This window comes from Symphalangus syndactylus, chromosome 23, assembly GCF_028878055.3.
Source record: "Symphalangus syndactylus isolate Jambi chromosome 23, NHGRI_mSymSyn1-v2.1_pri, whole genome shotgun sequence".
NCBI classification, from domain to species: Eukaryota; Metazoa; Chordata; class Mammalia; order Primates; family Hylobatidae; genus Symphalangus; species Symphalangus syndactylus.
This window is the reverse complement of record NC_072445.2, coordinates 44,127,927-44,142,510: the sequence shown is the minus strand read 5'-3', so window position 1 is coordinate 44,142,510 and position 14,584 is coordinate 44,127,927. Positions and strand designations below refer to the sequence as shown.

Below are 14,584 nucleotides of genomic sequence, written 5' to 3'. Positions count from 1 at the left end.
TTTCTGGTAATCATTTTGTTCAGCAACCTGGAAAAACGAAAAAAAATTATCTCATTCCCTTTCCTATTTAAAGCCTGAAATATTCAATTAAAATGATAAAACTTTAAAAAAGTGCTTATTAGGCCAGGCTGGTGGGAGGCCGAGGCGGGGGCGGGAGGGCGGCGGGAGGGGGGAAATCACTTGAGGCCAGGAGTTTGAGACCAGCCTGGCCGACATGGCGAAACCCCGTCTCTACTAAAAATACAAAGTTAGCTGGGCGTGGTAGTGCGCGCCTGTAATCCCAGCTACTCGGGAGGCTGAGGCAGGAGAATCTCTTGAACCTGGAAGGCGGAGGTTACAGTGAAGCGAGATCGCACCACTGCACTCTCAAAAAAAAAGATGCCTATTGAAATTTTTAAACTTACAAGTACTCTGACATATAAGTAAATCATTTTCTCTACATACATGGTTTTTGCACTTATACATGTCTAGACACCCTAGGAATGGTGGTGCCGTGGTGTGAACATGGAGCCTGTAATGGCCAGCCCCAAAACCTCCTCCTCATCAACTGTTGACTCATCAACAGTCAGTAATCATAACTTCCTTAAAATACAAGAGCCGCAAAACATTCCGGGATATCTGTGCTAATTAATCTGGCAGTTCCTACTGTGTCTTCCCCAGGTGTGACGTGCTCTCTTCCGTGAAATTAGTAACTACAAACTGTAATGGGAACAAGGCAATTGATTGTCTCCCCACTCTTACCCAAAGCGTTCTCTGAGATGTTTGGTAGTTATCTGGGTCCTTACTTGACCTTCGTGACCTTAAAACAAAGGGAACATGGCATTTGTGAATCTGAAAGACTTGTGATAATTTTCTCATTTCCTCCAGGCTGTGTGCATCACTCTGAGTTTGCGGAGGGAACAGCCCTTTTTCAGGGCCCCCTCGTGTCCTGAGTATCATCCTCAGAATGTGAGGCTTGGGCCCAATCTGAAGAGGGTGTGAGGGAGAGCCAAAACGCAGGGATTGTCCCACAGTGCAGTCCTGCTCTGTAAATCCCTTCCTCTGACTAGCTTGATTTTAGGCTCTGAGAATGGATGGGGTGGGATTGTGAAGGGGTGGCCTATCCCTCCACACCTGTGGGCGTTTCTCGTCGGGTGGGACGAGAGACTGAGAAAAGAGACACAGAGACAAAGTATAGAGAAAGAAAAGTGGGCCCAGGGGACCGGTGCTCAGCACACGGAGGACCCGCGCCGCCCCGGTCTCTGAGTTCCCTCAGTATTTATTGATCATTATCTCTACCATCTCGGAGAGGGGGATGTGGCAGGACAACAGGGTAATGGTGCGGAAAGGGTCAGCAGGAAAACATGTGAACAAATGTCTCTGCATCATAAACAAGGTTAAGGAAAAAGTGCTGTGATTTGATGTGCACATACATAAACATCTCAATGCATTAAAGAGCAGTATTGCCGCCAGCATGTCTCACCTCCAGCCGTAAGGCGGTTTTCTCCTATCTCAGTAGATGGAATATAAAATCGGGTTTTACACCGAGACATTCCATTGCCCAGGGACGAGCAGGAGACAGATGACTTCCTCTTATGTCAACTGCAAAGAGGACTTCCTCTTTTACTTATCCTCCTCAGCACAGACCCTTTTACGGCTGTCGGGCTGGGGGACCGTCAGGTCTTTCCCTTCCCACCAGGCCATATTTCAGAATATCACATGGGGAGAAACCTTGGACAATACCTGACTTTCCTAGGCAGAGGTCCCTGCGGCCTTCCGCAGTGTTTTGTGTCCCTGGGTACTTGAGATTAGGGAGTGATGATGACTTTTAACAAGCGTGCTGCCTTCAAGCATTTCTTTAACAAAGCACATCTTGCATAGCCCTAAATCCATTAAACCTTGAGTCGACACAGCACATGTTTCTGCGAGCACAGGGTTGAGGGTAAGGTTACAGATTAACAGCATCTCAAGGCAAAAGAATTTTTCTTAGTACAGAACAAAATGGAGTCTCTTACGTCTACTTCTTTCTACACAGACACAGTAACAGTCTGATCTCTCTTTCTTTTCCCCACAGATTGCTTTTCAGTACTTTCTGCTGAGACATTTTTGCATATTCATTTCTCTCTCAAGGAGCCTCTATAACAAAAGAGAAAAAACGGTCTCGGTTTCTGTGTGTGGCACATGAGTTTGAAGGATTTCTGAGACTATCGTTCAGGACTGGCGTTACAGATTAAACGCCAGTTAGATTCAGGACCAGGGACGATGGGATCCCTGGCAGGCGGATATAACACCTCGTTAAGGACAGACTGCCCACCACTCTCCTTTCTCTGTTTCTGAATTTATTTTCTATAAATTCCGCTGGGTATCAGAACCTTCCTTCGGCTGACTGACGCTTTGCAATTTCCTCTCCAAGCCCGGATCTGTTCCCCCAAATTCTCTCGTTCCTGCTTCTAGCTTCCCTTTTTAGCTTCTCTAGGTTCGCGTCATCGGCTTTCCATTTTTACGAGGCTGAATCCCCAGTTCCACGCAGCGGAGAGGTCTTATTGTCATAAAATTAACTTCCCTCGGCTGCTGTAACAGGGAGTGGGAGCCCACCCTCCCACTCGCCGTGTAGCACTCTGCATCTCTGAGAAGAAAGTGACCACCCCAGCCCAGCACAGATTTTCTTCGTCTTTGAGCGCCTGCTCGGAGTTCCCGCCCCTCGTCGCTCCTTGGTTTTCCCTCATCGTCTACATACAGTCTGTTGGATGTCGGTCAAGGTATCGCCAGCCCCTGCCATGGGAACCTTCTGGGGAAAAACAGATCTGATTTATTATACTTCAGAGATGCCCAATGATTCCCGGTCGTCTGTGTACCATAAAAATAAAAACAGATAAAAATAAGAAGATCAATGTATTCGACATCTGCACCCAGGCGTACAGCTCTGAGGTGATCAACTGGGAAGCGAAGGTAGCCCACCCAGCGGGAAGAAAGGAACAAAGCTGGAGAATGCGGACCCGGACCCTGCAGGCCGCTGCCTCCCAAGTGAGCGGGTTACAAATTCCGCTAACCCCAGCCCTCACCCCGCTATTGGCTATTTGAGGCATGTGGGGTTTTTTTCCGGACTACAAGTCTTGTGTTCCACCTGGTTTTTCGGGACCACTCGACATTCCTGAGCTCCACCCCTGCCAAGGTGAAGCCAGCACAAGACTACAGGCGGAGTCTCCGGACTCATCCAGAAACAGCCACTGCGCGGAGCCAGGAGCGCGTGTCGAAAGAGCACCCATAGACAGCTACTGTGGGAAAGCTCTGGGCCCGACACAATTCCACTTGCTTGATATTTTAGAAAAGAAGGAATTATACCCCAGCTGTAAAGGGAGTGTGGATTACAGCTGTAACAAGTACTTTCCTTGCAAAAGCTGCCCTCTCTGAGGCTCGAACTCAGGACCTTCAGATTATGAGACTGACGCGCTGCCCACTGCGCTAAGAAGGCGACGAAATGCGACATCACGCCAGATTGTACAGGAATTTCCTAATTTCTTTCCCCAGGCGGGTTATTTTGGGACTTCAGTTTTCTTCGCCCAGGGTCGCCAGTTCTCCAAGATTATTTCCAATAGGCACGCGTAGGCTCCTTTTTAGCCCATCGGAAGACCCTCACAGTCGGAAGCCATAGTATACTGAACAATTATGCCTGATCTCATTTTCTATTGATCTGGATCTTCGTCCCCTCAGACACATTAGGCAATAATTACTGTCCACAGTTTCCTTAGCTGGAATAGCGGGCTCTCACTAAATGGTAGTTGAATGAATGAAAAGCTCCCAAACACGCCTGCAGTTTACACTTACCTGTCTTAATTTAAATTTGCATTTCCACTTACGTCACCTGAGATAGTCCCCTCAGAATATCACCAACTGATTTTATGATGAGTCTTCATGTTTTCTTCACCTCTATGTTGCAAATACCCTATTAAAGATTTTATTCCCATAATTTCATTTCGTCCAATTTCTTTCTTTATTTATTTGCCATAAATCTATACATCATTATCCCCATCTTACTGATGAAACTGAGGATCAGCAGAACTAAATCCACAGCTGATAAGGGGCAAAACCAGGCCTTGAAAGCAGATTTCGTTTTCCAAAAAGTGTGCTGCCCTCTTTCTCCCTCTAGACCATGCAATCTCCCCTTATCCTCTCCACACCACCACACTCACTTGTTAAGCAAATAGCTATAGAATTTTAGATTCGTTGGTCCATTCAACAAACTTTAATTCACCACCTGCCATGTACCCAGCATTTATGTTCTAGATTTCCAAGGCATCCTTGGCCCTTTATCCCTCACATCCCTACAAACACTTTAAATCATTAGTTCTCAAAGTGCGGTGTCCAGACCCACCACATAATTCTCGAGGACACATTCCATTTCAGGTACTGTGCTACCTGAAGGCTTTGAGGATTCAGAGGAAATTGAGCCATCCCTGACCTCAGGAGCTGACAGGACAAACTGTCCTATCTGGTCCGGTTCCTATACTCTCAAACTTCCGGATTCTTATAAATGCATTTTCCTAAATATTTTATTTTGACACTGTAACTCTTCCATTCTGTACTAGTTTGCTAGGGCTGCCATAATAAATATCACAGACTGAGTGGCTTAACCAACAGAAAATTTTCTCCGTCCTGGAGGCTAGAAGGGTTGTTAGCTTTGGTTTCTCCTGAGGCCTCTCTGCTTGGCCCGCAGATGGTCACTTACCTTCTTGCTGTGTTCTCGCATGGTCTCTCTCTCTAGACATATTTCCATCTTTTCTTATAAGAACGCCTATTGAGAGTTAGGGTTTCGACATGAATTTGGTGACGGGTGGGGCGGGACAAAATTCCACCATAACAGACTCAAAATTGTTCACATTTTCACCTTCAAATTTGCAGTAGACTCTGTTACTGGAAAGCACTACTTGCTTTTTTTTTTTTTTTTTTTTAAACAAGTATTTTAGAGTCCCTTAATTAAACAGACCATATACCTTTCCTTATCTAGGAATTCCCACTCCAGTGCCTGGTCCACACACCCATTATTTCTCCTCATCTCCATTCTTCAAGGCCCATTCTTGATTCTTTCATTCTTATTTGAAAGAATGTAGCATGGAGGAATGTAGCACATTAGTTTTTCCCTCTGAATTGCATGACTCGTTGTCAGTAACTATCTTATGGTTTTTGCTGTTAACGACATTTAGTATGGATGTGTGATATCTTTCATTAATATCCTCCATCTAGTAGTCACTGTTTCCATAAGGAAGCGCTGCCAGTGTGCACTACACTCCAAAACCTCACATATGCATAGACTGGTTATGTAGTCTAAAGAAATCCCTGGCTCTGAGTCCTAATTCTGAAGGTAGTGGTAAACTTCAGTCCTTTGCTGTGTTGTTCACTTAGGTTCATGCCAAGCTTATGGGGCCCAATGCAGGCCCCAGGAAAAGGAGGGAGTGATGTAATGTTTAACCTGTTCCTATTTCTACCGGCCAGGTTTGTTGCTGTTGTTGTTGTTGTTGTTGTCGTTGTTTGTTTTTCAGGTGGAAGCTCAACAGCATCCATGCCATGGGTGATTGATGCTATGTTTCTCTAATGTTAGCAGTATCTTTTTCTAATGAACTCTCTCCTTGATGATCTCTTGTCATTTGTCTTGGCCAGTGTCAGTAAGGGGTCTGCATGTAAAAATGCTCGTAGGTACTTGAGATGTTCATCTTTTCCTCCTTGTTTGAGTGAATTGTTTCTTTCTTAATTTAGGGAAGTCCTTTCTCTCCATTTTCATATTCCAAGCCAATATGCTTCTCTTAAAAAACCTCTCCTTCATACTACAGCCTTTCCAGACTCTTTTCAGGTCTTGGCTTAGATCTTTGAGGGGAAATTTTTGCAACAACTACTTTCTACTTTGCTGCACACCTCCACTTAAGCTCAAATACAGACCCAAAATGATAAAAAAAATATATATATACATTTGCATCTCCAGATATATACCTCAATGCAAACAGAAAACCGTGGACAATAGAGCAGTGATTATCTGCTTTCTGCTCTGGTTTTGTACAGTCTTTATGTGGTAATTTGTTGAAAGCAGATAAGTGGGAGCTATAGGCCAGAACAAGACATTATTCTATGAGAATAATTGAGGCACATGAAATTCATGGTTTATTCATAGAATACATACTTTTTATTTTATTTGCCATTTCTAAATAGAAATTACATCTCATTTGCACTCATACTCAGAAATCGGAAATGTTGGGAGAAAAGCTGAGGCAGGGCTTGCATGTCTGACATAACATAAAAGAGTCTTGGAACATGTCCTGGATCCAGGGTCTAAAACCCCTCATGGCCTTTGGAACACCAAACTCTGTGCTAAAGGGTGGAAGGCTGCCCTGCCACACCACAGTCTAAGCCCAGGGCATACAACCCTTCATGGCTTGGATGGAATCCAGGGCTCAGGGTATAAAACCCCTCGTTGCCCCTGGAATGTGTCTAGACTTGCTGGCTCCTTGCTTCTAGCACGCCCAGGTTCATAAAACGATTGTATCTTAAACTAGAAGAACATGTTCCCCATTATCTCAAGTAGCAGAACATGTTCCATATGCTTCAAAGGAAATGCTAAACTGTCACAGCTATAGCTCATGTGCTTGATTCGCTGCTTCCTTTCAACCCGCACATCCTCACCACCTGCTTCTTTGTTTGATCACCAATAAATATTGTGGGCTTCCAGAGCTCAGGGCCTTTGCAGCCTCCACACTAGCATTGGCCCCTTGGACCCACTTTGTGCACCTTAAACTTGTCTTGTCTCATTCCTTTGACTCTGCCAGACTTCACAGCCCCCACGGCCTGGTGTTGGGTCTGGCCACCCCAACAGGAAATGCCAAGCGGCTTCTTTATATATATATATATTTTTTTTTTTTTTTTTTTTTTTTTGAGACGGAGTCTTGCTCTGTGCCCCAGGCTGGAGTGCAGTGGCGAGATCTCGGCTCACTGCAAGCTCCGCCTCCCGGGTTCACGCCATTCTCCTGCTTTAGCCTCCCAAGTAGCTGGGACTACAGGTGCCCGCCAACACAACCGGCTAATTTTTTTTGTATTTTTAGTAGAGACGGGGTTTCACTGTGTTAGCCAGGATGGTCTCGATCTCCTGACCTCGTGATCCGCCCGCCTCGGCCTCCCAAAGTGCTGGGATTACAGGCTTGAGCCACCGCGCCCGGCCCGCGGCTTCTTTATATTATGCACTGCTATGGTTCGAATACCCCCTTCAAACCTCATGTTGAAATTTGATCCCTAATGTTAGAGGTAGGACCTAGTAGAAGGCATTTGGGTCATGAATAGATGAATGCCCTCCTTCTGGGGTGAGTGTGTTCTCACTCTATTAGCTGTTAGAGCTGGTTGTTAAAAAGAGCTTGGCACCTCTCCCCTAACTTGCCTCCTCTCTTGCCATGTGACCTCTGCACAGACTAGCTCCCTTTCAACTTCTGTCATGAATGGAAGTAGTCTCCAGGCCTTCACCAGATGTAGATGCTGGTGCCAAGCTTCATGTACGGTCTGCAGAACTGTGAGCCAAATAAACCATTTTTTCTTTATAAATTACCCAGTCTCAGGTGTTCCTTTTAGCAACACAAAATAGACTAAGGTGTGTACATTTTTGTATTTGTCAAAGGTGGTTAGAATACCAAATGAGGTACTGCCTCACAGATCCCTGAAATGTCATTACTTGGCATAACAAAATCATAAAATAGATATCATAATAATGCATAAGCAGACAGGGAAAAATCATAATAATAACAAAACTCGTTAAGGGATAGCCACATAAGTTTATCAGTTAGTTCTCTCTAAACTCTGTAATATGAATGTGGCCAATCTCTGGGATTTAATAATACAAAAAATATGTTTTGGTCTCCCAGTGTCATTTTAATCTTATTTAGTAGGATACATTCTTTCCCTACCTCCATATGAAGACATACACAGTTTTATGCCTCATCCCAGGCAATACAGTCTCAGTCTCAAAGTTAAGATGCTGAGCTCCACGTAACACTCTAAAATTTAAACTTGACGTAAAGATCAGATCTCTTCCTTTACTTACTGGGGCTGTTGAGTCATGACTATTTGGATAGTTTTCTAGGGAAGATGTTTCATCTCTCTTTTCTTACCCTAACATTCTACCATTTGTTAACCACTGTTCTGAGACTTCTGTGTTTCAATTGTGGTGGAAGATGAGTTAAAGCCAGGGAGGGGTGGTGGGTAGAATAATAAAGTTCTTACTTTTAAATGGTGTTGTCATTAGTCAGTGTCATGCTTTCCATTCAGCTGTTTGAATACGAATAATTTTTTAATACGATCCATGATTGTGGATTCTCATGTGCATTTCCCTTGATGATGATGTACTCTCCTGTACCCCCTTTTTTATGACTGCTTTTCCAGCCACTGCAAAACTCAAAACTTCCTTTTGCTTCTTTTTCCTTAGCTACATTCATCCTTCCACATAGCCCACTGGGACTGGCTCAAAGTTGACCTCATGCCAATGCTCTGTCTCTCCTGATTCCCACACCTGTTTTGTGGGAAAGGCCTACATCTGGTTGTCCCTGAAAAGCCCTGGGACTACAGGCCAATCCCAATATAGAAGGAACTTCAGGCAGTCAATCTGCCCATTTCTCCCCTTTACATTTCTCATGCGTCTAACTACTGTATCTCCCATATTTTGGTGCCAGTGATTGAACTTGTTGGCACTTGTATTAGTCCATTGTCACACTGCTATAAAGAACTACTGGAGACTGGATAATTTATGAAGAAAAGAGGTTTCTTGACCCACAGTTCCACAGGCTGTATAGGACGCATGGCTGGGAGGCCTCAAGAAACTTACAATCATGGTGGAAGGCGAAGGAGAAGCAAGCATGCCTTACCATGGCAGAGTCAGAGAGAAAGAGCGAAGGGGGAAGTGCTACACACTTTTAAATAACCAGATCTCAGGAGAACTCACTCATTGTCATGTGAACAGCATGAGGGAAATCTGTCTGGAACAGGTTGTCTGAACCCATTGAGGTGTTCATCCAGTGCTGTTTCAGAGAAATCTCTATTTCAATCTATTCATATACATTAGTTATTGAAAAACAACAGACAATCACAAAAACAAGTTGACCTTTTTGTGATCCTTGAGCCCAGTTGTGAAGGGCCCTCGTGACTGGGCCTCATGCCAAACAACTCGTTACAAAAAGAGCTAGGGTTCCAGACTGTGCTGAAGCTTCATGAGACTTCTCCTCGTCTGTGCGCAGACAGGTGGCCAACTCTGGAGCCCAGGCTGTTGCTTCCCGGTCTGTTGGTGAATCCTCCATAGTCTGGTGAGTGTGGGTGTGTATATACATATATATATATGTATATATATATATATGATTGGTATATATATATATGATTGGTATATATATATATGATTGGTATATATATGATTGATATATATATATATGATTCGGATATATATATATATGATTGGTATATATATATGATTCATATATATATGTCTTTTTCCTTCCCATTGCAATTTGCTAATTATATCAGTCTGCTTATTATTTCAATTTGCTTACTAGATCATTTGCTTATTATATCTGCATTGCCAGGAATTTCTTTAGACTACATAACCAGTCTATGCATATGTGAGGTTTTGGAGTGTAGTGCACACTGGCAGCGCTTCCTTATGGAAACAGTGACTACTAGATGGAGGATATTAATGAAAGATATCACACATCCATACTAAATGTCGTTAACAGCAAAAACCATAAGATAGTTACTGACAACGAGTCATGCAATTCAGAGGGAAAAACTAATGTGCTACATTCCTCCATGCTACATTCTTTCAAATAAGAATGAAAGAATCAAGAATGGGCCTTGAAGAATGGAGATGAGGAGAAATAATGGGTGTGTGGACCAGGCACTGGAGTGGGAATTCCTAGATAAGGAAAGGTATATGGTCTGTTTAATTAAGGGACTCTAAAATACTTGTTTAAAAAAAAAAAAAAAAAAAAGCAAGTAGTGCTTTCCAGTAACAGAGTCTACTGCAAATTTGAAGGTGAAAATGTGAACAATTTTGAGTCTGTTATGGTGGAATTTTGTCCCGCCCCACCCGTCACCAAATTCATGTCGAAACCCTAACTCTCAATAGGCGTTCTTATAAGAAAAGATGGAAATATGTCTAGAGAGAGAGACCATGCGAGAACACAGCAAGAAGGTAAGTGACCATCTGCGGGCCAAGCAGAGAGGCCTCAGGAGAAACCAAAGCTAACAACCCTTCTAGCCTCCAGGACGGAGAAAATTTTCTGTTGGTTAAGCCACTCAGTCTGTGATATTTATTATGGCAGCCCTAGCAAACTAGTACAGAATGGAAGAGTTACAGTGTCAAAATAAAATATTTAGGAAAATGCATTTATAAGAATCCGGAAGTTTGAGAGTATAGGAACCGGACCAGATAGGACAGTTTGTCCTGTCAGCTCCTGAGGTCAGGGATGGCTCAATTTCCTCTGAATCCTCAAAGCCTTCAGGTAGCACAGTACCTGAAATGGAATGTGTCCTCGAGAATTATGTGGTGGGTCTGGACACCGCACTTTGAGAACTAATGATTTAAAGTGTTTGTAGGGATGTGAGGGATAAAGGGCCAAGGATGCCTTGGAAATCTAGAACATAAATGCTGGGTACATGGCAGGTGGTGAATTAAAGTTTGTTGAATGGACCAACGAATCTAAAATTCTATAGCTATTTGCTTAACAAGTGAGTGTGGTGGTGTGGAGAGGATAAGGGGAGATTGCATGGTCTAGAGGGAGAAAGAGGGCAGCACACTTTTTGGAAAACGAAATCTGCTTTCAAGGCCTGGTTTTGCCCCTTATCAGCTGTGGATTTAGTTCTGCTGATCCTCAGTTTCATCAGTAAGATGGGGATAATGATGTATAGATTTATGGCAAATAAATAAAGAAAGAAATTGGACGAAATGAAATTATGGGAATAAAATCTTTAATAGGGTATTTGCAACATAGAGGTGAAGAAAACATGAAGACTCATCATAAAATCAGTTGGTGATATTCTGAGGGGACTATCTCAGGTGACGTAAGTGGAAATGCAAATTTAAATTAAGACAGGTAAGTGTAAACTGCAGGCGTGTTTGGGAGCTTTTCATTCATTCAACTACCATTTAGTGAGAGCCCGCTATTCCAGCTAAGGAAACTGTGGACAGTAATTATTGCCTAATGTGTCTGAGGGGACGAAGATCCAGATCAATAGAAAATGAGATCAGGCATAATTGTTCAGTATACTATGGCTTCCGACTGTGAGGGTCTTCCGATGGGCTAAAAAGGAGCCTACGCGTGCCTATTGGAAATAATCTTGGAGAACTGGCGACCCTGGGCGAAGAAAACTGAAGTCCCAAAATAACCCGCCTGGGGAAAGAAATTAGGAAATTCCTGTACAATCTGGCGTGATGTCGCATTTCGTCGCCTTCTTAGCGCAGTGGGCAGCGCGTCAGTCTCATAATCTGAAGGTCCTGAGTTCGAGCCTCAGAGAGGGCAGCTTTTGCAAGGAAAGTACTTGTTACAGCTGTAATCCACACTCCCTTTACAGCTGGGGTATAATTCCTTCTTTTCTAAAATATCAAGCAAGTGGAATTGTGTCGGGCCCAGAGCTTTCCCACAGTAGCTGTCTATGGGTGCTCTTTCGACACGCGCTCCTGGCTCCGCGCAGTGGCTGTTTCTGGATGAGTCCGGAGACTCCGCCTGTAGTCTTGTGCTGGCTTCACCTTGGCAGGGGTGGAGCTCAGGAATGTCGAGTGGTCCCGAAAAACCAGGTGGAACACAAGACTTGTAGTCCGGAAAAAAACCCCACATGCCTCAAATAGCCAATAGCGGGGTGAGGGCTGGGGTTAGCGGAATTTGTAACCCGCTCACTTGGGAGGCAGCGGCCTGCAGGGTCCGGGTCCGCATTCTCCAGCTTTGTTCCTTTCTTCCCGCTGGGTGGGCTACCTTCGCTTCCCAGTTGATCACCTCAGAGCTGTACGCCTGGGTGCAGATGTCGAATACATTGATCTTCTTATTTTTATCTGTTTTTATTTTTATGGTACACAGACGACCGGGAATCATTGGGCATCTCTGAAGTATAATAAATCAGATCTGTTTTTCCCCAGAAGGTTCCCATGGCAGGGGCTGGCGATACCTTGACCGACATCCAACAGACTGTATGTAGACGATGAGGGAAAACCAAGGAGCGACGAGGGGCGGGAACTCCGAGCAGGCGCTCAAAGACGAAGAAAATCTGTGCTGGGCTGGGGTGGTCACTTTCTTCTCAGAGATGCAGAGTGCTACACGGCGAGTGGGAGGGTGGGCTCCCACTCCCTGTTACAGCAGCCGAGGGAAGTTAATTTTATGACAATAAGACCTCTCCGCTGCGTGGAACTGGGGATTCAGCCTCGTAAAAATGGAAAGCCGATGACGCGAACCTAGAGAAGCTAAAAAGGGAAGCTAGAAGCAGGAACGAGAGAATTTGGGGGAACAGATCCGGGCTTGGAGAGGAAATTGCAAAGCGTCAGTCAGCCGAAGGAAGGTTCTGATACCCAGCGGAATTTATAGAAAATAAATTCAGAAACAGAGAAAGGAGAGTGGTGGGCAGTCTGTCCTTAACGAGGTGTTATATCCGCCTGCCAGGGATCCCATCGTCCCTGGTCCTGAATCTAACTGGCGTTTAATCTGTAACGCCAGTCCTGAACGATAGTCTCAGAAATCCTTCAAACTCATGTGCCACACACAGAAACCGAGACCGTTTTTTCTCTTTTGTTATAGAGGCTCCTTGAGAGAGAAATGAATATGCAAAAATGTCTCAGCAGAAAGTACTGAAAAGCAATCTGTGGGGAAAAGAAAGAGAGATCAGACTGTTACTGTGTCTGTGTAGAAAGAAGTAGACGTAAGAGACTCCATTTTGTTCTGTACTAAGAAAAATTCTTTTGCCTTGAGATGCTGTTAATCTGTAACCTTACCCTCAACCCTGTGCTCGCAGAAACATGTGCTGTGTCGACTCAAGGTTTAATGGATTTAGGGCTATGCAAGATGTGCTTTGTTAAAGAAATGCTTGAAGGCAGCACGCTTGTTAAAAGTCATCATCACTCCCTAATCTCAAGTACCCAGGGACACAAAACACTGCGGAAGGCCGCAGGGACCTCTGCCTAGGAAAGTCAGGTATTGTCCAAGGTTTCTCCCCATGTGATATTCTGAAATATGGCCTGGTGGGAAGGGAAAGACCTGACGGTCCCCCAGCCCGACAGCCGTAAAAGGGTCTGTGCTGAGGAGGATAAGTAAAAGAGGAAGTCCTCTTTGCAGTTGACATAAGAGGAAGTCATCTGTCTCCTGCTCGTCCCTGGGCAATGGAATGTCTCGGTGTAAAACCCGATTTTATATTCCATCTACTGAGATAGGAGAAAACCGCCTTACGGCTGGAGGTGAGACATGCTGGCGGCAATACTGCTCTTTAATGCATTGAGATGTTTATGTATGTGCACATCAAATCACAGCACTTTTTCCTTAACCTTGTTTATGATGCAGAGACATTTGTTCACATGTTTTCCTGCTGACCCTTTCCGCACCATTACCCTGTTGTCCTGCCACATCCCCCTCTCCGAGATGGTAGAGATAATGATCAATAAATACTGAGGGAACTCAGAGACCGGGGCGGCGCGGGTCCTCCGTGTGCTGAGCACCGGTCCCCTGGGCCCACTTTTCTTTCTCTATACTTTGTCTCTGTGTCTCTTTTCTCAGTCTCTCGTCCCACCCGACGAGAAACGCCCACAGGTGTGGAGGGATAGGCCACCCCTTCACAATCCCACCCCATCCATTCTCAGAGCCTAAAATCAAGCTAGTCAGAGGAAGGGATTTACAGAGCAGGACTGCACTGTGGGACAATCCCTGCGTTTTGGCTCTCCCTCACACCCTCTTCAGATTGGGCCCAAGCCTCACATTCTGAGGATGATACTCAGGACACGAGGGGGCCCTGAAAAAGGGCTGTTCCCTCCGCAAACTCAGAGTGATGCACACAGCCTGGAGGAAATGAGAAAATTATCACAAGTCTTTCAGATTCACAAATGCCATGTTCCCTTTGTTTTAAGGTCACGAAGGTCAAGTAAGGACCCAGATAACTACCAAACATCTCAGAGAACGCTTTGGGTAAGAGTGGGGAGACAATCAATTGCCTTGTTCCCATTACAGTTTGTAGTTACTAATTTCACGGAAGAGAGCACGTCACACCTGGGGAAGACACAGTAGGAACTGCCAGATTAATTAGCACAGATATCCCGGAATGTTTTGCGGCTCTTGTATTTTAAGGAAGTTATGATTACTGACTGTTGATGAGTCAACAGTTGATGAGGAGGAGGTTTTGGGGCTGGCCATTACAGGCTCCATGTTCACACCACGGCACCACCATTCCTAGGGTGTCTAGACATGTATAAGTGCAAAAACCATGTATGTAGAGAAAATGATTTACTTATATGTCAGAGTACTTGTAAGTTTAAAAATTTCAATAGGCATCTTTTTTTTTGAGAGTGCAGTGGTGCGATCTCGCTTCACTGTAACCTCCGCCTTCCAGGTTCAAGAGATTCTCC

The 14,584-nt window shown here is 44.6% G+C and overlaps 2 non-coding genes across 2 annotated transcripts; one reads left to right on the top strand and one right to left on the bottom strand.

The window, feature by feature from the left end:
* Positions 1 to 3,378: 3,378 nt before the first annotated feature.
* On the bottom strand, positions 3,379 to 3,451 carry TRNAM-CAU (transfer RNA methionine (anticodon CAU)). Its single transcript has one exon. It is a non-coding gene; the product is annotated as a tRNA-Met (tRNA).
* Positions 3,452 to 11,437: 7,986 nt separating this feature from the next.
* On the top strand, positions 11,438 to 11,510 carry TRNAM-CAU (transfer RNA methionine (anticodon CAU)). Its single transcript has one exon. It is a non-coding gene; the product is annotated as a tRNA-Met (tRNA).
* The last annotated feature ends 3,074 nt before the right edge of the window (positions 11,511 to 14,584 follow it).